At 33.1% G+C, this 23,405-nt stretch overlaps 1 protein-coding gene across 3 annotated transcripts in view; it reads right to left on the bottom strand.

Moving 5' to 3' along the window:
- LOC118187669 (core alpha-(1,3)-fucosyltransferase-like) overlaps window positions 1-23,405 on the bottom strand; it is a 631,908-nt gene that overhangs the window by 457,471 nt on the left and 151,032 nt on the right. Inside the window, exon 1 of one of the 3 annotated variants that reach the window (XM_085820905.1) lies at window positions 9,841-9,971. The exons of the other annotated variants lie outside the window; for them this stretch is intronic. The gene's annotated coding sequence lies outside the window, so the exon portion shown is untranslated. Of the gene's footprint in view, window positions 1-9,840; window positions 9,972-23,405 lie in introns of those variants that run through there. 3 annotated transcript variants of the gene reach the window in all.

The following is a 23,405-nucleotide window of genomic DNA, read 5'->3' as shown; positions in this document are numbered from 1 at the left end:
GATTTCCAATTATAACATAGCAAAGAGCCCTCGTGCGCTTTGCCAAAATAAAACACCAAACCCGATTATAACAACCAAAGTCCAACCAGGGTAACAGCGAGAATAGAAAGTACCCAAAATCACGTCTAATCCGACAGCAGTTGGGAAGAAAGGGATGAATAAAGAGGAATAGCCCCCCTATAATTATAATTAACAGAAAAATACTGCTAACAATTTATCCAGTTGGCAAGAAAGTAATTTTGTGTGTGTGTATGTGTGTGAAACAACAAGTTATTTTCCATTAAAAAATTAACTTTCATCAATGAAATATCTTCCATTCTGTTCGAAGATCTTTTGCCATCTTTCTCGTTAATTATGATTCCACCCTTATAGAATTTCTAGTCTTTGTGATCAAACAACTCAACCTAGTGCAGTTTGAGGTTATCGTTATTATTGAAATTTTTACCATTTAAAGAGTCTTGTAAGTTTCGAAATAAATGATAATCCAATAGCGCAAGTTAGGAACTATATGGAGTATACGACATCACTTCCCAACCAAGCTCCAATAATTTCGTACGTGTTGCTTAAGATGTGTGAGTCTTCTCATTGCCGTAGTGGAACACGATTTCTTTACGATTTACCAGTTATGGCCTCTTCTCTTTGATTACTTCCTCCAGGTTCATAAGTCGTACACATCTGTATTGATCGTTTGTTTGCTTGGAAGCAGCTCAAAATGCTAAAGACTTGTAATCCCATCAAATTGACAACACGATCTTTTTCTGTTGCTATTTAGCTTTCGATATGATTTGTGCTGATTCATCACGAGCTTTTTAGATTAATTTTATTGTAGACGATGAATTTTTCGCAATCAATGATAATTCGTTTAAGAAAAAATGGTCTATTGCATTTCATTTCAAATGCGAATCACAAATATTGATTCTTTGTGTTAAGTGAATTTCTTTCAATTCATGTGGAACCCAAATATAGAGCTTCCTAATAAGTCCAAAACATTCTTTTGTGATTTTCAACTGTTGTATGAGATACAACTAATTTTTTTGCAATTTCTCTCACAGTTCTATGACGATTCGATTCAATTATGGTTTTAATTTTATCATCATCAGCTTCAGAAGATCGGCCAGAACATTGGTCACCTTCAAGTGAAAAATTTCCAGAACGAAATTTTTTAAATCAATTCCGGCACATGTACTGTTAAGCATTTAACACCATAAACTTCACATATCTCTTCGTTTGCCTCATGCGCTTCCTTGCTCTTATGAAAACAAAAATTAAAACATGTCGAAAATGTTTATTTTTACACCTTATTTTAATATTGATCGTAAACTAATAGTAGTAAGAACAAATATTCGGAATTTGCTTGTATAGCAACCTAAAAGTGTCAGCTGATCTTAAAAGGAAGGGAGGAAAAAAATTAAATATGAGATTGACAGAAGAATGACGAAACAAACATAACGCTATCTATTTGTGCAAACCGGAATTATTTTCTGGCCAACTTGATATTTGCACTTTTAATTAGTTTCATTCGGAATTTGAAGTTGATTTGATTATGTAAATTTCAGGATTTAAAATAAAAAGAAAAAAGTTTATATTACTCGACAGGAGTGAATGAGAAACTGAACACTAATCGCTGCATATTTAAATTATTTTTAGTCCAAAAGGCGTTAGACCAGAAGAGCTATTAATTTCGTTTTGGCATTTTGCATTAAAAACTTAAATGTCGGTTTCATTTTCAAAATGACGCCACCAAATATTACAGCCCTGTATTATATTTAAAGAAATTAAATAATGAAGAATCTGCATAAATGTATAAATGTTGCTCGAACTGTGATAAAATGACGGTACCTAGACCCATCACATTTTGAATAACGTAATCATGCACTGAATATGGGTATCTGAAAAAATTTGGAATTTGTTTTATTATCTATTTCATATTTTGTAAAACATTATCGAATTTTTGATTAACAAACTCAACGATTTCAAAGTGAACAATGGCAACATTGTGCGAAAAGAAAGGAACATTTTTATCTCCAGCGCGCGAGACTGTGTATCGGAAATTCTAAAATATGCTAATTTTAAAATTATTTTGCGGTATTGCTGTTGAACTGAATTTTATGACTTAATTGCGAAGAACATGATATTTAATAAATAAAGGTAACCCACAAAACGTTAAGAAAACGCCCGTTTGAGCTTAATATAAAATCTGAAATCTTTCAGATTTTTTTAAGATACAGAATTTTATTTTTAATGCATGATTTAAAAATGCTTATATATTTCGCATTACATACTACTGTTCTGGATTTCAAAAATTCTTAACATGATATGTTATCACTGCTGTTCTCCTACGCCTTTTCGTCTCCTTTTTGTCTCGCAGAAATTTTCCTTTATTCTCACGGTATGTGATATTCATTTTCCCATCCTTCTACAACAAACACATTGACTTGTTTTTAGAGAACGGTCGGATAACAGGGAGTTGACTGTACATACTATATGTTACCGGTTTACGGATATTTACAGAAAACAGTTTACAATTTTTTTTAAATGGTAAATTGACCTAATTTCACGGGGAGTTTGGTAAATTACGTACAATCATTTAAAAAGAATTTTACATGCAAGTGAAGAATTTTCTCAATGTTTTCGTGGTAAGGATATACATTGTTACGTCATCCAGTCATCCCCGCTGTAAGAGGGCGCTGTATAGTTTTTCTGTATTATAGGATATGTATAGGGAATAGGAATAAATGTCTTGTCTGGAATGGCGGTGTCGATCTTTTAATGAGTGTGGAGTTCAATTTACGCCCCCTTTCACAAAAGAGGTGAACTTATTTTTTTTTTTTTTTTTTTTTTGTGTCAGGACGTACAAACCCACGCTTTCTTACGAGATTTCCTGTAACAGTAACTTTATACGTATCACAAACGGCACAATCAAATAAATAGTAAAGATTCTTGCAGCTGTCTGTAAAACACATCTTTTAGTGCGTCGCAACGTTTTACACGAATCCACCAAACCCTTCACCTCCAACGACAACTCATCTCTATCAGGATTCCAATTCAACCCTAGGAACTCTCACTATTTCACTGTCACTAAGTCCATTTTCTGTCCACAGGTTTTTTAATTCTCTACTGTTCGACCTCAGTTTCCTCAAATTAAATCCACCACTCTTTAATATTGATACAGCATCCGACGACAACTCAAATGATGCTCTCACACTGTCTCCACTATTATATAAATCGTCTACGTAAAGTGATGAATTTAACATTTCAAATAACTTCGGTTTACTTTTCTCATAATTTTTTATATGATGCTTTATCGTTGCACTCAAAATGAAAGGGGAACTTTTACATCCAAAGGGTAGTCTTTTCATTCTCATAATTTTATATTCTTCACTAGGGTTATCTGAATACTAAAGAAATTTTAACAATTTTCTATCTCTTTCAGAAATATTTCCTTCTCTATATCACCATTAAACGCTATTTTGTAACTATGAAATTTTAGAATCACATCAAGAATGTTTGGATTTAAATTTGGGTCAGTTTCCAAACAATCGTTTAAAGAAAGATTACATTTAAATTTTGAACTACAGTTAAAGACTATACGAACTTTGGTTGTTTCTTTATCTTCCCTAACAACTGCTCTATGAGGCATAAAATACCATCTCTCTCACATTCCTCAATAACTCCATTTTGTTTTTGGTCATTTATTATTTCCCTATACTCATTAGCAACCCAATCATTTTTAGAAAATTTCTTTCCTAACTCATCAAACCTCTTTTTAGCTAAAAAATAATTATTTCTTAATTCATCGTAACTAAACTTCCACAATAAATCAGTTTCATATCTCTCATTCACGAATTTAAAATTTTTCTGAAATTCATCTATCAGCGCTTTATCAACTACGTTTAATTCTTATTTTTCTTTAATTCCTAAAGCATCAAGCTCCCGCAATATCTGAACATCTGAAGCGGCTACATAAAAATTCGCTGAAACTGCAGTCTTAACATTTGACTTGTAAACATATTGACTTTCCTGTAAAGCAAACCCAAAAATCGTTTAGCACGCAAGTAATTTCCTGGTTTATTTTTTCGAAAGCTGAGGCTTCAATAATTTGCCAAAACACATCTGCCCCAATTAATATCTCAATGTTTATATCACTGTCACAGAGTCGGCTAAGACTAATCCGCGGGACTGCATAATATTTTGTACTTTTTCATTTGGAACAGAAACAGATGCTGCTGTAATAGTATTGGACACTAGCACTTCAATTTGAATACACTGATTAGGGTTGTATATGCTAGATAATTTTAATTCTACTAGTTCATATAATTTCTCATTAGGCTTTGCTGAGCCAAAGGAAAAAAACTGACAACCTTTTTTTTTTCTAATTGATTTTAATTTTAAGCAATTGGCAAGGGACTTCGTACACCAGCTTCTTTCGGAGCCATTATCTCATAATATGCGCGTCATTTTATTAAATTTTGTTTTATCTATAGAGTTAAGGTACACACTGCAATAAGGTACACACTGCAATAAGGTACACACACAAATTATATATTGACCTCGACACTGAAGTATTGCACTGAGTTTGTTCGGCCCCACCGTTCTCTACTTTGGAAAGAGGTTTATTTTGTTTATAGAAATGAATCATAGAATGATGAGCTTTCCCACAGAAACAATTACTGGCTCTACACTTTTTTGAATTACACTCAGAAGAAAAACAATTAAAACAAAGGTTATTTTGCTTAATAATTTCAACATGCTCCTTTACTGAAAGCCTTTTAAAATTAGGACAATTTTGTATCGAGTGGTTTGGATTAGTTTTAACTGAAATATAAATGCAACACATAAAAATTAAAAACAAACTGCAAATATAATTATAAACATGGAAGAAATAATTCAATGAGTCATTTATAGGAAGTCTGATCAGTTTATGTATTGGTCTTTTCATTTCACCTGACGCAGATTTTAAGTTGACTGATCTTACTCTTCGGTCAGTTCCCTTATAAGTGCAAATTACTTTTGCCATCTTCCACTTAAGTGGCACCAAGTCATTCACACGTAAATCGGCACTGGGAAATTTCCACTTGTTGCGCAGTTAAATAGTCTTTTGACCACGATTTGCAAAACGATAGGGAAAGTGTGACTAATTTCCACCGTTCACGGATGGGAATTTTCTCATTTGTAATATCAGTTTATATTTCTAGTTGAGCTGATGACGGGGTCATGGGGGCCCAGTGTGTTACGCCATCCTTTGCCCGCCGTAAGAGGGCACTGTATAATCCTGCTAGTTATTCTGTAGCATAGAATATGTATAGGGAGTAGGAATAAATGTCTTGTCCGAAATGGCGGTGTTGACCTTTTAATGAGTGTGGAGTTAAATTTCACAAAGGAGGTGAACATACGTAGACATAAAAGAAGTTTGTTAATACATCTCACAATTTAAATTTTGAATTATTTTGCATAGCTATGTTACATAATTTTATATTTAACGTTTAGAATATAATTTATTTTCACATGTTTTGGGATTGAATTTTGAATAAAACATCTGTCTTTTTTATTGATTACTTACATATTTTAAAAAACATTTTAGAAAAGAAAAAAATGTGGACAGCACATGGCTTCCTTGTATGGCCTATTAAATTATACACATATTTTTCTGCATTTCATTTAAACTTATTTCCTCGAATTTCATTACAGATACATTTCTCATTCAATTAATTCAGTTCTGTTGAAATTAGAGATTCTACGCAAAAACATGCAATTCAGCCAGTGGGCCAGAAGGCCGATTTTTTCGGAGCACAAAACTGAAAGTTTACTTTTGGACCCACTCGGCAAGACATTCAACGTGCAGAAACCGACTTAATTCCCTATTCTGCTGTGTTTCAAATATAAACAAATTTAATGGTTCATTAGGCTTAACTCCCCACTTATAAAGTTTTAAATTGTTGATAATTCTTCGAGAATTGTATGCAGGTTAAAATAACACGCCGAACAAGTATGAATTTCGAAGTCAAACAACATAAATCAGAGTTATATCTGGAAATTTTTACAGGACTAGTTTCGGTGCTTTGACCGAACCATCCACCTCAGTTGCCAAAGTGCAAATGAACAAGATACGATTACCTTATAAATCTTCAGATCTAAAGATATAATAAGATCTTTATATATTATCTTTAGATATCTAACTCGGAAGAAGATTTTAAATAAACCTTTTTATTTACTCTCCACTCTGAAGTTTACAGAACCACGTAACAATAATAAAAAATATAAATCTCCGTAGCTTGCAGGAAATTCAAAGCTAAGTAAGTGAAGTAAAATTGAGATATTAAACGCGAAGTAAAACCTGCCTACAAAGTTTTTTGTCAGTTCTTGATCTTTTCACGAATCAATTATAGCTAGCAAAGTTAAACTGGATTTAAGTAATTCAGTCGCAGGGAGAAGAAATGGTACGACAGTTAAGCGATAGCTGCCGAAAAGATTCTCTTTAAAATTCAAGAAGTCTGTGATTACATTAATTAATTAGCATGCTAATGAAAGCCGACGAAAGTATAGACAAAATACGTAAAATGGCTGGCTAATTAACATACTTACAAATTTAGAATTCCTAATACATGTGCTATGTTATGAATATTTATATAACATTTCTTTATGCCTAAACAGCCGATTGGCAACGTGTTCATATCCTGGGTCACAGAAATTATACACAGATTCAGTATCTACTAATGCGACTCAATAAATATAAATGCAAACAGGCGTCACTCGTTATCTTGATCTGATTCACGCCCACTCCCATGACTGTCTACGGTGGTGATGAACTCTATCTAACTGAAATGATGCATAGTGTCATTTCCTATTGCAAATTTCGCGCCTATTTAGGACAGAGTGATGGCCGTTCGCTCGTTGGTGGAGATCAAAAGCGAGATGGAAGGTCCAGTGTATAAACCCTAACGCCACATGAAGCCTGGCAATTAAATTATGAGCAGTTGCCAATATCGGCAATTATCATTTGGCCGTGATTCAGAGCATTTTAGGGGAGGAGTGATAGATAAACTGCGTTGTGACCCGCGATGATGTCATAAACCTACACTTTCTCTGAGTACCGTAATTTGGAAGGAGGTAATGAATGCTGTATAGCATTAGAAGTTTCTAGAAATCATCGGCAAAATGAATCAAAGGTCTTGGGTGTTATATAACATGGATCAACCACATGCAAATGAAACTCCAAGGAGATATTTTGCATCCAGAATACGGGTACCCACTATTTGGTAAAATAAGCATTTAACATGACAATTGTAACTAATTGGCATAAGCTGCCTGTTTCATAAACTCTTATTATATTTTTTGTGACCAATTATTGTGACTTAATACAGGCAACAAATATGTTTGGCAGTTAACTTTATGCTATAAATATTCTTCTCTGGCATAACTATTTCTTTAAGGACACAGTTTCATACTTTTCATAGTTTGTAACATAATCTACAAGATGTCAGCTGATGTGCCAGACTTTTTTGAAAGTTGGCGACTGGCGTCCACATCAGTAAGAAACAAATCGATGTAAAATGTTTTCCTCCACAACTAGCACACTTATACAATCTAAAATTACAACCCAGAGGCCCGTCACAATTTGTACGGCCAAGACTTCAAGAATACATTGAAACCTTTTTCGGTTTTTATACTATAAGAATTATTTGCAAGAAGGAGTCGTAAAAGATGTGAACCTGGGTTCACTGGCGTGGTAACTTTGGCAGCTAATCTGGTAACACTGTTCAGACCATTGGAAACATTATTATAAAACAGCATCACACGATTTACTACTTATGATACACAAACTAGACATCTTTCTCAGCGAAAGTTACAAGTCAGAGTAATAATTACAATTCAAAAGGAATTATTCTGAAAACACTTTAGTATCCAATTGCTTGAAAGCTATCTCGCTGGAACTGCTGGAAATAAATGTATGTTCCTCAGCTAAATAATTAGAGTAATTGGTAATTAAATTTAAAGGTTTTCATTATAAATTCCTAGCAGAAGCGATACCTCGGCGGAGTTAAACCAAGGAAATTTAATAGCGTTATTTCTTATTGTAAAATGGCTTAGCTTTCAGTTACTCCTTATTTTTTTAACCTCATTTATAGAACTCACAGTTACTCTCAAATGCAATGTAGAAGAAATAGGGAGGTATGTAAAATAGGGGAAAGGGAAGCTTTCCAACTTAAGCGGTTTAAATTCATTACAGTGAAAAAATATTAATTTTTTTAGCTATCGTAATAGCCTTGGACATAGGGACTAAAATTAAAGTCGAGCAGGTACTAATAATGGCAGATTTTAAATCAAAATTGTCTAGAAGGAATTTAAATAAACCGAACGTAAACTTTAAACCTTTATCTATTATTTCTAGAAATTTTGCTAATATGTTAATAGAATTTATATACATACATCCAAGGAATTTAATTTTAGTCATATGCGACTAAGAATGTTATAATAATTTTTACAAACTATTGTATTTTTTACAATATTTTTTAAATCATAAAACTTAAAAAGCTTTTATATATTTTATTTTATACTTTTATAGAGTGAAAAAAAAAAAAAAAAAAAAAAAAAAAAAAAAAAAAGGCAAAAAAACCATTGAACTTATAAAAATTTTTCCTTACAACCAGCACAGCAATGAAGAATGTTTCTTCTCTTTTTTCCGCTAAGGCTTCTGCTCTATTCGATGGCGTGCATTTACATTAAATTCATTTAAATTTCATTTCAGTTAAAGAATCCGATCCACCCATTCCTTAAGATTAAAGTAGTGATAAAATGAATGATTAAATCTTTTGATTTGAAAATTTACCATTGTTAGCAATTCCGCTACAGTAAAATAATCGAACGATTTTTGAAAAACAATGAAAATTTGATAAAATACGTCAAAAATTCCAAAAAATAAAAAACCTCCATTTAAGATTGATTTCTGCTCTACTCCAGGCGTAAAACTATAAAATTAAAATTTTTTGCCCTGCTTTCATTTTTTAATTTTTGGTCTACTAAATGCGAGAATATATAATAAAAAATTACATTATTAAACGTAGGAAAGATATTTCGTTCTAACCAGCATAGAATGATTCAAGTCGCATTATCTTTTTTTAAGGTCTTCCTATCTATCCGATGACCCAAATTTACATTCTGTACTCTAAAATTTCTGCTTTATTTAGAAATCCGATCTCATCAGAACTTAAAAATCGTAGGACTCATAAAAATTATTAAGTAAGCCTTTTGATTTAAAAACCCATCATTGTTAATAATTGCATAATAGCTTAGAATACCTAGTGACCTTTGAAAAAATACCACGCTTCGGTAAATTATACTAGAAATTTCGAAAAAAAATCTCCATTCAGAAAAATTAACCTTTCATTAATATGATGGTACCAAAAAAAATTCTGCGATAATAATTTGATAATCAAAAAAGGATGGCCGAGAAAAAATCGTCACCATACAAATGAAATTCTATTTCGAATTTTAAAAAATTAGAGTGGTGAATTCTTTTACCTATCTCAAATATGTGTATCTGAAAAATTTCAAAAACATCGGGACGGTACGACGAGGAGAAATATTAATTTGAAAATTTGATCCAAACTAGCAAAAGAACATATAAAAAAAACTAAGTGTAAAAGCACAGTTTAATTTTGAGATTTTTCAAGCAAAATAAAAATATACCTAAAATCGCTGTTATCCTTCTGATCCAAATCTTAACATAAACAAAAACACCATATTTAAAGAAACAACAATTAAATAATCATTTGTAAGTTAAAATAGCTTTAACTTTGAAGTCTTCAAATAACAAAACATAGGTACAGCAACACTACTCACCTTCTAAATACAAATTTAGATAAGAGCCAGAATTAATGATCCATGCAGTTTAGGTAACATATGCTACGCTTCTAGTCCAAATTTACGGAAGAACTAAAATTGCTGATCCATGCAGAAAACGAAACATACCATAAATGCACGATGGAATACCAAATACCAAATGCAATTCACTCTACACCATGAAGGAAATGTGTGATATGCTACTTCATATAGAAAAGTAACGCAATGCAGCCTAATTTCAAGTGAGTGCGCGTATATATTATCACACAAGGTCCAGTAGATTATTACAATACATCGTAAAAGTTACTGAGTTCAAATAAATCAGCAAAACTGTCAAGGCATTCAGATTTTTCGATACAGACCACACAACCTTGAAAGAAGTAATTTGGAGGAGAGGAAAAAGATGAAGAGTCGAAAAAGAACAGCAGTGCCTGTGACCGTAACCTGAAGTTAAACTAACAGTACAGGATTTATTGAAATTGCCGACAGTAAATTGAAATCAACGAACTATTATCCTCTATCGTTATAATGAGCGCGGTTACGCAAATTAACGGGAGTTGTACTGAAAATGACGGCTATCCTAAAATGATGGTGTTTCCTAGTAATAATAATTTATTAAGGTACCATACTGAAAAATATTTTGCATAAATGGAAGGTTCGGTTTATTTAATTATGGCAAAGACTCAGGGGCTATCTGTCTAAAAGGAAAGATGCCATCGTGGAGAATTTTTAAAAGAAACTGGCTCGTATGCACGTTATACATGGGAAAAACACGAATACGCCCATGCAGCCAGCCTGTTCGCAGTATTTGAACCTCGAACCGAACTACCAGTGTTCAGCGATTTTACCGCTCGGCTGCTGTTGGGGCCTGCATAAATGGAAGGTATTAAAATTATAAGAATCAAAACCACATCATGTATCTATGGTTTAATTATTTTTTAAATACTCTGATATTTTCAGTTATTTATAACTTTTTATAAAATTTTAATTTATTAATTAGCTTAATTTTATTCAACAACCTAAAACTTTTATGAGACACCAACACTAGATACGGTTTAAAAATACAGATAAAATATTAACGTGAAATTTAATTTTTAGCCCAAGAGATTTATTAGTCTCGAAACGAGATTTTACGTCGAATCACTACAAATGCATCGCTTCACTTTTGAATTGAGTCTGCTGCAGTTCAGCAAAATGTAAAACATTCATCTTTCAGACTGAATCTGTCTGTTGTGGATATTTAGTAAACAAAGTTAATGCACGAAACTTAATAATGAAAAGAAAAAAAAAAGTTTTCGTAAGCGATCTTACTAAGAAAACTGATCATTGATAGGATGAATTGAGAAAAGATTGAAAACAAAGAATAGAAAAATGCACACTCTAACACTGCATAGGGAATTTTAAGCATATTCTGCTATGCTGCTGTTATTTTTTTTTTTTTAATAATTTTACTGTTGAATGAGTATATAGCGTAAGTACGAAGAAAACGATGCATAATAATAAAGGTAAAAAAACACCCGCCCCCCCCCAAAAAAAAGAATAAGCAGAAATGAATGCAACAACAAACTGTAAGACGGCGAAGTCAGCGAGAACATAAAAAATCTTCTGGGCAACCATTAAAATCTGAAACGCTTCAGATTTCTTTTAATTTAATTTTAAATTTATTTGATTCAGTCATTTTCATCATTTTCCATTATCTGATATAGAATCTTGACAAAATAAAAAGTATTGACACTCGGAGAGAAATATTTGTTGCAAGTCTCGCGCACAGCAAAATTAAGTACAACTAAGTTTTGAATAATTAAATCTTCCTTATTAACTAGGCGCTCAAATATACCCGCTGGTAATTTACGCTGGAACAATGTTATAGCAAGCATTTTTCTACCATTTGGGTTCGCTACCTTGAAAAGCCCATTTAAAATATGAGATTTTATATTATATAATCTTTACTTTCTGCTTGGTTAATTTCTGTTTTTAGTAAGCCTATTTTAACTGCTTAGTTCAAAATTGTTTGGAGTGATAATACAGTAAAATCTGCATATTAAGACTAATTTTCATTTTTTTTTTAATTTAAGATTTTTAGTCATTTAATATTTTTATAAACTTTTTAAACCTTAATGATTAACCTTTTTAGGTATTAGACTCTGGTCTAAGCATTCCAGATTCTAGCATTTTTAAATAATCATTTTCTTTCCATTTATTTTATTTTAATTTTATTTAAATTTAAATGGCCAAGTCTTAAATTTAAATGACAAAGTTCTTTGATGTGTCAGGCTGTAATGCGAAATTTTTAGAATGCAAGTCCCCCCTTTTTTTAATTGACTATTGTTTAAATACACTGTTAATTTATGGAAACATTGTGCGACTCAGTAATCGGTAAAAAATTAACACAGTTTTGACAGGTGCTTGTCTTTCAAATTCAATTCGCGAATCTCCTAAAAATTTTACAGCATTCTGAGATCCAATTTATTATTCATCAGCAAATGTAGCAAGAAATAAGTATCTTTTATTTTACGTAATTTTATACGAAGGATTATTTCGTTGTTAAAGGATGTAGACAGCCATTCATTGTGTAAACAACGTGTCATCAGCGAATCGTGATCTTATAATACTTAAAATGTGCCATCGAATGGTTCCGAACATTTCCCTGGAGAATAAATGTCACGATTCGTTAAGGTATTTAACGGAAACATTTAATATGGATTATTTATTTAATACTCTGTATAAGTAACGATGTATCAGGTATTAAGATGAATAATAAATATTTAATCAAACGAGATATGTCAAGACAATGTATTTGCTTGTGCAGTTGTTTTTGGAAAACTTGAACAATAAATGAACATTCTATTGAGAAGAGCGAAGTTATACCATATTAAAATATTTTATTGTAATATATGACATTTAAATGATGAAAAATGCTTAGACTTTCGAATCGCAAATAAATAATAGAATTTTAATTTAACGGAAAATGTTCATGTGAAATTTCGATCAAGATACAAAACACACAAAACTGAAATTGACATTTGCAATCATGTATTGTTACTGTTTTAAACATAGATAATATAAGCATAGTAACTCTAAGTGGAATAAACGCAACCAACAGATTTTATTATAACTTCTGTATTATTATTTCAGATTTCTTTTATTTTTTAGTTCCGATTCTAGAAACTGAAAGTTAATAGGAATCTTGAAAAGTTCCGATTTTGGCCGAATTTTTAGTCTAAAAGAGTTTTATCCCTGAAGGACAATTGTTTTCGTTTTGCGATTTTGCGTTGAAAATTCTAAAAGGTTGCATCACTTTTCAAATCGTTGCCACCAAATGCTATCACCCTGTGTTATATTTGAAGAAATTAAATAATGAAGAATCTGCTTAAATGTGTATATGTTTCTCACATTGTGATAAAACAACGGTACCTAGAGCCACCCAATTTTGAATAACATAATCAGATTGCGAATATGGGGGTGTGGAAGCCAAAATTTGAAATTTGGAATTTGTTTTATTATCATTTTCATATTTTGTAAAACTTTAACGAATTTTTGATTAACAAACTCAATGATTTAAAAGCGAGCAATGGCAACACGCTATGGGGGGGCGAACCTTTTTTTATCTCCAGAACTGTGTATCGGAAATTCTAAAGATATGCTTACTTTTAAATTATTTTGCGACATTACTGTTGGCAATTTCGGGCGATTTTTTACTCATTATAAAAAAATAAAACACAAAACATTTCAATCCTGTACGAAAAAAATTGACAGAGATATTTGTAATTAAAAACGGATATCATATTCAGGGGCCTTCCATAAACTGAAGAGGGAATTGTTTCCATTTGTACGTAATTCAAAATAAAATCAGTTTAGGAGAAAACTTCTGATATTAAAAGGTGTGATGTGAAAAGCCTTTATGTGTAGATTGTTGTGAAAAGCATTGACCACTATATTTCCCCCCCCCCAATGGAGATCTATTCACACAATCTTAGAGCATTCGTGTTCTAAAAATACACTGGAAAGGTTCAGTATTGGCACGAAGTAAATTTGTAATATTACTTGCATAATTTAGAAAAGAAGAATATTCTTATTTCGATTACCATATTATGATTCTAAAGTTACAACACTTCAGGAAAATATTAATAACGTATTTTTAGACTTTAAAACATATAAATCACTTGTGTAAAAATTCTTTCGGCAAGCGAAATACAGCAAAATTATAAACATCAACTCTACTAAACCACAAAATATCACTCAATGGCTTTGAAGAGAGAAAAATTAACCTTCGAATGGTTCTAGTTTATTTACTAACCGACCTCTCAACAAAAACTGAAATGCAATATATGTACATACAAATGCAAGCACTTCGCTCCTCAATTTATATACGGTATAAATTGAAGGCATAGATAAGATCTCTAGATATGATCTCCAAATTTAAAACTATATTTCGGTCAATTTTCCTCGTACAGAAGTCACAATTTTTAAAATATCCTCTTTTTTTTTTTTTTTTTTTTTATACTGAGCGTAACATTTTCCTAGATATGAATATAGGGACCGGGCGAGCGTATAAAAAGACATATTTTGCAACTTTACAAAACATAATTTTTTTAATTTAAAATTGCTCATATAAAAGAATTTCAATTTTTTTAAACATTTTTGTAACTCAAAGTATATATCTACAATCAACGGTGTAACTCAAAGTATATATCTATCTACAATCAACGGTGTAACTCAAAGTATATATCTACAATCAACGGTGTAACTCAAAGTATATATCTACAATCAACGGTATAACTCAAAGTATATATCTACAATCAACGGTGTAACTCAAAGTATATATCTACAATCAACGGTGTAACTCAAAGTATATATCTACAATCAACGGTGTTGAAAATAAAGACCGGATAAGGATTGCTATGCACCTGGTAAATATAAACCTATGTACTTGATTTTCGTTTATTATAAATAACATACATATTTGATTTTCTAAAGTAGTTCCTACTAAATATGCGGGAATTTTAGGAAAAAGGGAATGCATTTGAGAAACTGTAATACGTATAACAACACTGAAACGGTACCTATAATTTTAATAAAGTGAACAAAGCTTAGGACAAACGTCTCAGAAATTTCCCAGAATGTTGCAGATGTTTATGTGTTGTTGGACCATTTGCAGTAAAACTGCTAGCTCAAATACAATTACATTGATATTTACCCAGCACCACAGGCACCAATGTTTATTAAAACAACAACAATTCATGAGATTCAAGAATTTCGTTTTGGACCGTATCCAATTCAATTTTAAAAAAAGATATTCTTGGAGCGAAAGATAGTTTTCTACTAGTTGAATAAATCCATAAGAATGGCAGCACTTCAGAAATTCTGTTAAGGATGCGTCTTTTTTTTTAAACCCCCGCGATGTATTCGAAAACAGTTGCGAAAGAATTTTCAATATCACGACCATCAATCGATAGACCTTTTTTATCGCTTATGCTTCAAAAAAAAAAAAAAAAAAAAAAAAAGATGGCAGTCTGGAGTTGGGATGAAATTCCTATTTTAAGGTATTTCCATAGTTAGAATTTAGTAGCGAAAAATGAAATCTGGTGTCTGAGAGAACTATAAGAAAATTTACATGAGCAGAAAATTTTCTTTCTTCATGTCACTTTCATCTATAAAAGAGATAAATAAAAGACCAAACCCATTTATCTGACATGAAGCACTAATCTTCCGGGTAATCCAAAAGTTCGTTGTTGCAAGAAATGAAAAGAATTAATTTATGCATATACTATTTTGAATAATAATGTTCTTTGGTTGTTATAAAAAGTCTACCGCTTAGTCTGTGAAGTCTGATCACTGCTCTGTTACGTTAAATTAGCATTTATAACCTCGACGCTCTGGCAACTACTAATCCTCAGGAGTGCTGGCATTCACTGTGACTGAGTTAAATTTTTAATTCAGCACATTAATTAACTGAGATATTTAAATGAAGTGTACATACTACTACTCACTTGTTTCCAAACATTTAAACATAATGGCAAAAAATTATGCAGGAAGTGCAGGATTAAAAAAAATATATATATGAAAGCTTTCAGATTTTATACTACGCCCAAAGGGGCGTTTTTAAAACGTTTTGTGGGTTACCTTTATTTATTAAATATCATGTTCTTCACACTTAAACCATAAAATTCAATTCAACAGCTATATCGCAAAATAGTTAAAAGAACATATCTTTAGAATTTCCGATACAGAGTCTCGCGCGCTCGAGATAAATGAAATCGTTTGAGTTTCTTAATCAAAAACTCATAAATGCTTTACAAAATATGAAATAGATAATAAAAAATTCCAAATTTGGGCTTCCAGCTGCCCATATTCGGGTGGAGACGTACGTTATTCAAAATTTGATGGCTCTAGGTACCGTTGTTTTAACACAATGCCAGAAACTTACATACATTTATGCAAATTCTTCATCATTTAATTTCTTTAAATACACTCATGTCCATAAATTAAGGATAATTCGGAGTAACGCAGAAATAGAACTCTAAAATAAATATATCACCTGTAAAATCACTACACACATCTTCAAAAATCATATGCAAATTTCAGGAAGTAACCAGATGGCACCGATGGTACGTCACAATGACGAGAGTGTAAGAGATTGATATATCAGGAATACAGGCAAAGAAGTAAAATTGTTCGCAGGCGCTTTATAAGCATTTCAGTGCAATAACCGAATAGTTATGACACAAAGGACGCATTTGGATGATTTTTTACGTGATAGAATTATCGGCCGTCTGGAATGTGGGCGTACCCAACTGGAAGTATCAGACGAACTTGGAATTGCCCAGAGTGTTATCTCCAGGCTTTGGCAACGATTCCAAGATGATGGTAATGTGAGTAGACGTTACAGCACAGGTCGCCCCAGCGTTACAACGCCGAATGAGGACCGGTATTTGGCAGTTACTGCCAAAAGAAACAGGCGGAGCACAGCCTCAGACCTGTCTCGTCAGCTCTCTTCAGCCACTGGTACGACAATTTCAAGGCAGACCATGTACAGACGCTTAGGGTAGATTGGTCTATATGCTCGTAGACCTGTCAGATGCGTTCCACTTACTGCAACTCACTGTCGCCTGCGGTTAGCCTGGAGTAGATAGCATGCATTGTGGACACCGCAACAGTGGGCTTGTGTGATGTTTTCCGACGAGTCTAGGTTTAGCTTGCAGTCTGATTCTCGCCGGACTTTCATATGGAGAGCTCCAGGTACCCGTTACCACCAAGAAAACATCATTGAACAACACCGTTAAGGTGGTGCAGGAGTGCTCGTTTGGGGTGGAATTATTCTGGGTTCCAGAACTGACCTGCATGTTCAAATTGGAACCATGACAAGCCAAATCTATCAAGACGTCATTCTGGAACAACATGTTTGTTTCGGGGCGCCATGGGCGCACAATTTGTGTTTATGGATGACAACGCCCGTCCTCACCGTGCAGACATCGTAAGCGAATACCTTCAATCGGAGGTTATCACCCGTATGGACTGGCCAGCATTCTCACCGGACTTGAACCTGGTAGAGCACGTGTGAGACATGCTTGGCCGACGAGTTGCAGCCTGTTAACCTCCTCCTACATGTCTACGGAACTTCGGAGAGCATTGCTTTTTGAGTGGTGTAATATGCCCCAAGATCAGATCGATAATTTGATACTCAGCATGCCTAGGCGTTGTACGGACTGTATTGCATCGTCTGGGAGACATACAATGTATTAACAATCATATCAAACATGTAATATTGGTTTTTTTATAATTTTTTTTTTTTTTTTTTTTTTTTTTTTTTTTTGTAATTTACTCCAGAGGGAAAAAATCGCTAGTTTTTTTTTAATAATATCAAGAATATAGCACTTTTTTTGCTCTTTACCTTTTGTTTAATAAATAAGCTTTACAAATAAGTCAAATTTGTTTTGCTTCTAACTCTTCCTATGCCTGATTTTGCATTATCCTTAATTTATGGACATGAGTGTATAATACAGGGCTCTATTATTTTGGTGGCCTACAATTTAAAAAGTAATTCCCCGTTTATAGTGAATCAACGCAAGATGCCAAAACAAAATGAATAGCCCTTTTGGGCTAATAAAATTTATTTCAAAATGATTTTTATAATTTAATATTTTAAAGACATTAGGTTATTTCGAAGCAGAAGAGATGAAAAATGAGCAACGCCTTCGCCGGTACTCGAACCATGGGCCTCTCGAATACGCGCCTTACGTGCTGACCACTACACTACGAAGGCATGCTAAGAAGGTGGGAGAAATACCTTACAATATTAATAATTTTATAACCATTTCGTTACATATACTTTCGAAGCGCATTGCCATTGATTATAATGCTTATATAAGAATACCATTAAATACATTCTTCAAGTTGATATTAAATTATTAACTAAACACTTTGTGGTTAAATTGAATGGAATTTTGAAAACAAAATCTGAAAAGTTTAGATTTTAACGAGGCCCAAAAGGGCTGTTTTAAATTTTAATATGGTTTATCAGCAGAGACAATCAGTAGAGGTGGCCCAGGTGGAATAGCGATTATAGGATACCAGGTTAATATACATTGAGACTAACATGGAAACGTTTTACATCTTCTATATGATTCAAAAATGAAAAAAAATATGCAGCATAATTCTATAAAAATATTTAATATTTTTAATTATATATGTCATAAATTAAATACATTTTATTTAATTCCATCATATAAAAAGTAAAATATAATATTCTTAAGAACTGCATTTATTGTTTTTAAACAGCTTAGTTTTTTAATCAATAACGGGCAGGTTCAGTTTGAAAGATAAACATCTCACGTTTTCGCGAATGGTAACCGACTCGAATGAAAAATGAAAAACAAAGCATTTACAGTGGACGATACTGAATGCGAATCAACACAAAATCGCATTCGGGGTTTAAAAAAAATTACTATTTGAAAAATGGCTCAATCTGAAACTCAATGCAAGAATTTTAAAAAAGGGGGGCTGAGTAAAAGATATTTATAATTAGTTGCTGGATTTCGTACAGTGGAACGTTAAATTAAAGAATTGGAAAAAATATTTAGATCAATTTTTTTTATTAAATTCAACTTTTAAGACCAATTTTTTAAGAATATTTACACTTTATTTTCACAAATATCGATTTAATTCCATAACGATAAATTGCTGTCACACAAAATCTGAAAGAATATTTCTTGAAAAGAAAAAAAAAAGGATAATCTGCTTCGAGATTCTAAAGGGAAGTCATTCTAAAGCCACATATAAAGCACTGCATAGACTATGAAAAGTAATACACGATAGGTGAAATAAAATACTTACTTTAAGAATATACAACTAGCCGTGCTAGTCATTTACATTATGAAAGCACGTATTGGTAATGCAATAATTTCATGCAATATTTCCCACATAAAAGGAAACTAAGTTCGCGACCCAGTCGACCTAAATGGTGATTAGTTTTCCGCATTTAGGTAATGAAATGATGTTGAACTGGTTCGAAACGGTAATGAAATTGTGATGAAATGGATCGAAAAGGTGATGAGTTATCATCCACTATATTTTTAATTCGCCACTCTACAAATCACAAGTCTCTGGAATAGGAAACTGGGAAAATAAATATTTGCTTTGCTGGAATTCGAACACGGATCCTCCTTTTGTTAGCTGGACATAACTGTTTACATAGAATAATTTATAGTTTTTCTGCTTAAGAGGTGACTGGGAAGAGGTACGAGATCAGTCGAGCAAATCCAAATAATAATAAGTCCACTAAATGATAACTCGGGGGGGGGAGGACACAGCAGAGACTAGATGGCTGTTGGAGCCGTAAAATACGAGAAATCAAATGTGGCTTTGCCAAGACTAGAACTACGGATCTTTCATTACCTAGCTGGGTGCATTAACCATTTGCAACTGGATAACACATGCAGGGAAATGCGGTTATTCATTGCATTTCTTATTAGTGAAATAAACATATAATGCTAGTCCACAGAAAAGACCACAAGACAGTATTTATGAAACAATTATTGTTGTTTAAAACATTAAATATCAAGTACAAAATTCGTTCTAAAATATTTTTTTAATTGTTAAGTTAATTTTGTGCAACGTCTGATGTAGACAGCTGATTCAATGACAAGAAAGTGTTTTCATATTAAAAGATAATTTGAAGAATACGATACGAAAATTGACAAATAAAACAAACGATTAAGATGTGGGGGGAAAATACTTATTGTGTAAAAAAAAGGAGAAAATAAGTAAATCAACAACTTTTCTTAACATCTCGAAGACTTTCAGAACAGGGAAAAAAAGTGTTATTTTGTAAACAACATTCAGCAATTTGGCCCTAAGTAACCAAGACAGATGGAAGTTCCCAAAGCGTAACAAAAATTAATTTTGACGTCAATATCTTGAGTTAACGTGACAAGAAAAGTCCATTATGTATCGCAGCATCTTACGGTTAAATTTCTGAGACAGAGAGGTGTCGTAGAGCGGTCTAGCACAAAAACGACAGGTCCCAGCGGGTGGCATACAGTAAAAAGATGCTGTGTTACAGGCATTTTTTAGCATGAAGAGAAAAATAGCATATTTCTTAAACATTTTCTGTGTTCAATTAAGAAGTTAAAGTATATAGAATATACTGAAAACGTTTACACTGCGGTTGTGTAGATGATGTGTTCTACGTCAAAATTATTCTCAGTTCTCTACGAAATTTTGTATGTTTACAGTTTTCGAAACAAAAATTTCGATCATCGCTTCCCATATATGCAACCTGAATAATGAACTCCATGTATTTTGCAGAATATTTTTTATCTTTTGAAATTATTTCAACCAAGTAGAATACAATTACAATTATCCAAGGAGAGAGATTTTACATAAAGGAATTTACAAAAACTGAATTCTGCAAATGAATTAAAATAATCTTATAGTAGCCTAGAGAAGATGACTTTCTATGTATACGTGTCACAGGATGCAGTTAAAAAAAAGAGAATTCGCAGTGAATTTTAATTTGTCTTTAGCTAATTTAAAAAAAGAAATTTTCTTTCTACAGTTATCTGAGTTATAGAGTTTTCCGTAACTATCAGTTAAACATCAGTTGTGGCTCATACAACATACCTCTAAAATGTTCGTTTTTGAATACATCTCGAGAAACATGGTACATGAAAATAGTAGCTAAATACAAAAATCAATCCGAAAAAAATGAAGTAAATAAAATAATCTTGGATGAGTCAAAGATATTTATACCCCAAAGAATGTTTTTAAAGCATGCCAGTAAATTTTCATTCGTTTTATGGCGAGTTTTAAAAAGTTTTTCTTTTAAAAATCTCAGTTGTAGCACACATTCCAAGGAATCGCATGAAAAAATATCCAAGGAACCTTTCACCACACTCTGTATATGCAGTCCAATTAAGAAAACGTTCACGAAATTATCCCTTTAAAAGCAAAAAGTGTTTTGTTTTGTTTTTTTTTACAAGGAAGCGAAGAAATAATGCATAATACACTCATGTCCATAAATTAAGGATAATTCGGAGTCACGCGGAAATCGAACTCTAAAATAAATATATCACTTGTAAAATCACTATACACATCTTCAAGAATCACATGCAAATTTCAGGAAGTAACCATATGACAGCGATGGTACGTCACAACGAGAGAGTGTAAGAGAGTGAGTGATATATAAGGAATACAGGCAAAGAAGTAAAATTGTTCGCAGGCGCTTTATAAGCATTTCAGTGCAATAACCTAATAGTTATGACACAAAGGACGCAATTGGATGATTTTTTACATCGTAGAATTATCGGCCGTCTGGAATGTGGGCGTACCCAACTGGAAGTATCAGACGAACTTGGAATTGCCCAGAGTGTCATCTCCAGGTTTTGGCAATGATTCCAAGATGATGGTAATGTGAGTAGACGTTCCAGCACAGGTCGCCCCAGAGTTACAACGCCAAATGAGGACCGGTATTTGGCAGTTACTGCCAAATGAAACAGGCGGAGCACAGCCTCAGACCTGTCTCGTCAGCTCTCTTCAGCCACTGGTACGACAATTTCAAGGCAGACCGTCTACAGACGCTTAGGGCAGATTGGTCTATATGCTCGTAGACCTGTCAGATACGTTCCACTTACTGCAACTCACTGTGGCCTACGGTTAGCCTGGAGTAGAGAGCATGCATTGTGGACTCCGCAACAGTGGGCTTGTGTGATGTTTTCCGACGAATCCAGGTTTAGCTTGCAGTCTGATTCTCGCCGGACTTTCATATAGAGAGCTCCAGGTACCCGTTACCACCAAGAAAACATCACTGAACGACACCGTTACGGTGGTGCAGGAGTGCTCGTTTGGAGTGGAATTATTCTGGATTCCAGAACTGACCTGCATGTTCAAATTGGAACCATGACAAGCCAAATCTATCGGGACGACATTCTGGAACAACATGTACCTTTGTTTCGGGGCGCCATGGGCGCACAATTTGTGTTTATGGATGACAACGCCCTTCCTCACCGTGCAAACATCGTAAGCGAATGCCTTCAATCGGAGGATATCACCCGTATAGACTGGCCAGCATTCTCACCGGACTTGAATGCAGTAGAGCACGTGTGGGACATGCTTGGCCGACGAGTTGCAACCCGTTAACCTCCTCCCTACATGTCTACCGGAACTTCGGAGAGCATTGCTTTTTAGTAGTGTAATATCCCCCAAAATCAGATCGATAATTTGATACTCAGCATGCCTAGGCATTGTACGGACTGTATTGCATCGTCTCGGAGACATACAATGTATTACCAATCATACTAACCATGTAATATGGGTTTTTCGTATATAGGTTTTTTTTTTTTTTTAAATTTGCTCCAGGGAGAAAAATCGCTAATTTTTTTAGTAATATCAAACATATAGCGTCTTTTTTTGCTCTTTACCTTTTGTTTAATAAATAAGCTTTACAAATAAGTCAAATTTGTTTTGCTTCTAACTCTTCCTTTACCTAATTTTGCATTATTCTTAATTTATGGACATGAGTGTATAAAAGGACTTGCATTTTTACATCTAAAAAGTTTGATTCTGGACATGTCTCTCTCTCTCTGCCTAAGTAGAAAGAGAGCTAATACAATGCATACAAAATGTAAGTCCTTTTATATAATGCATTATTTCTTCGCCTCCTTGTAAAAAAAAAAAAAAAAAAAAAAAAAAAAAAAAAAAAAAAATGCGCTGTCTGCATTTACAGGGATAATTTCGTGTTTTTACTGCATATACAGAAAGAGTGTGGTGAAAGGTTCCTTGGATATTTCTTGGTGCGAATTTCTTGTATTATGAACCAGACAGCGCCATTGCATAAAATAGCGTTAATAAGAGAACTAGTTTGAAGAGGGTTAAAAAAAAGCAGGGGAAGCGCGACAAAACAGTCGAAAATGATAGCGGAAACAGCGGTGATCTGAAAAACGTGGATGGTGAAGGAAACAACTATGAGCTTATTCTGAGAAGTAAATAAATGAATTTATTACGAGTTTATTCTAATAATTAAATAATTTCGACGATTCTTCGAGAAGCAACTTGTGTAGAACCGCCGA

This window comes from Stegodyphus dumicola, chromosome 7 (genome assembly GCF_044657685.1).
Source record: "Stegodyphus dumicola isolate Sdum_Otavi_A_Nest chromosome 7, ASM4465768v1".
In the NCBI taxonomy this organism is placed as follows: domain Eukaryota; kingdom Metazoa; phylum Arthropoda; class Arachnida; order Araneae; family Eresidae; genus Stegodyphus; species Stegodyphus dumicola.
Note: the sequence above shows the minus strand (reverse complement) of the source record. Positions and strands in the feature narration are given on the sequence as shown.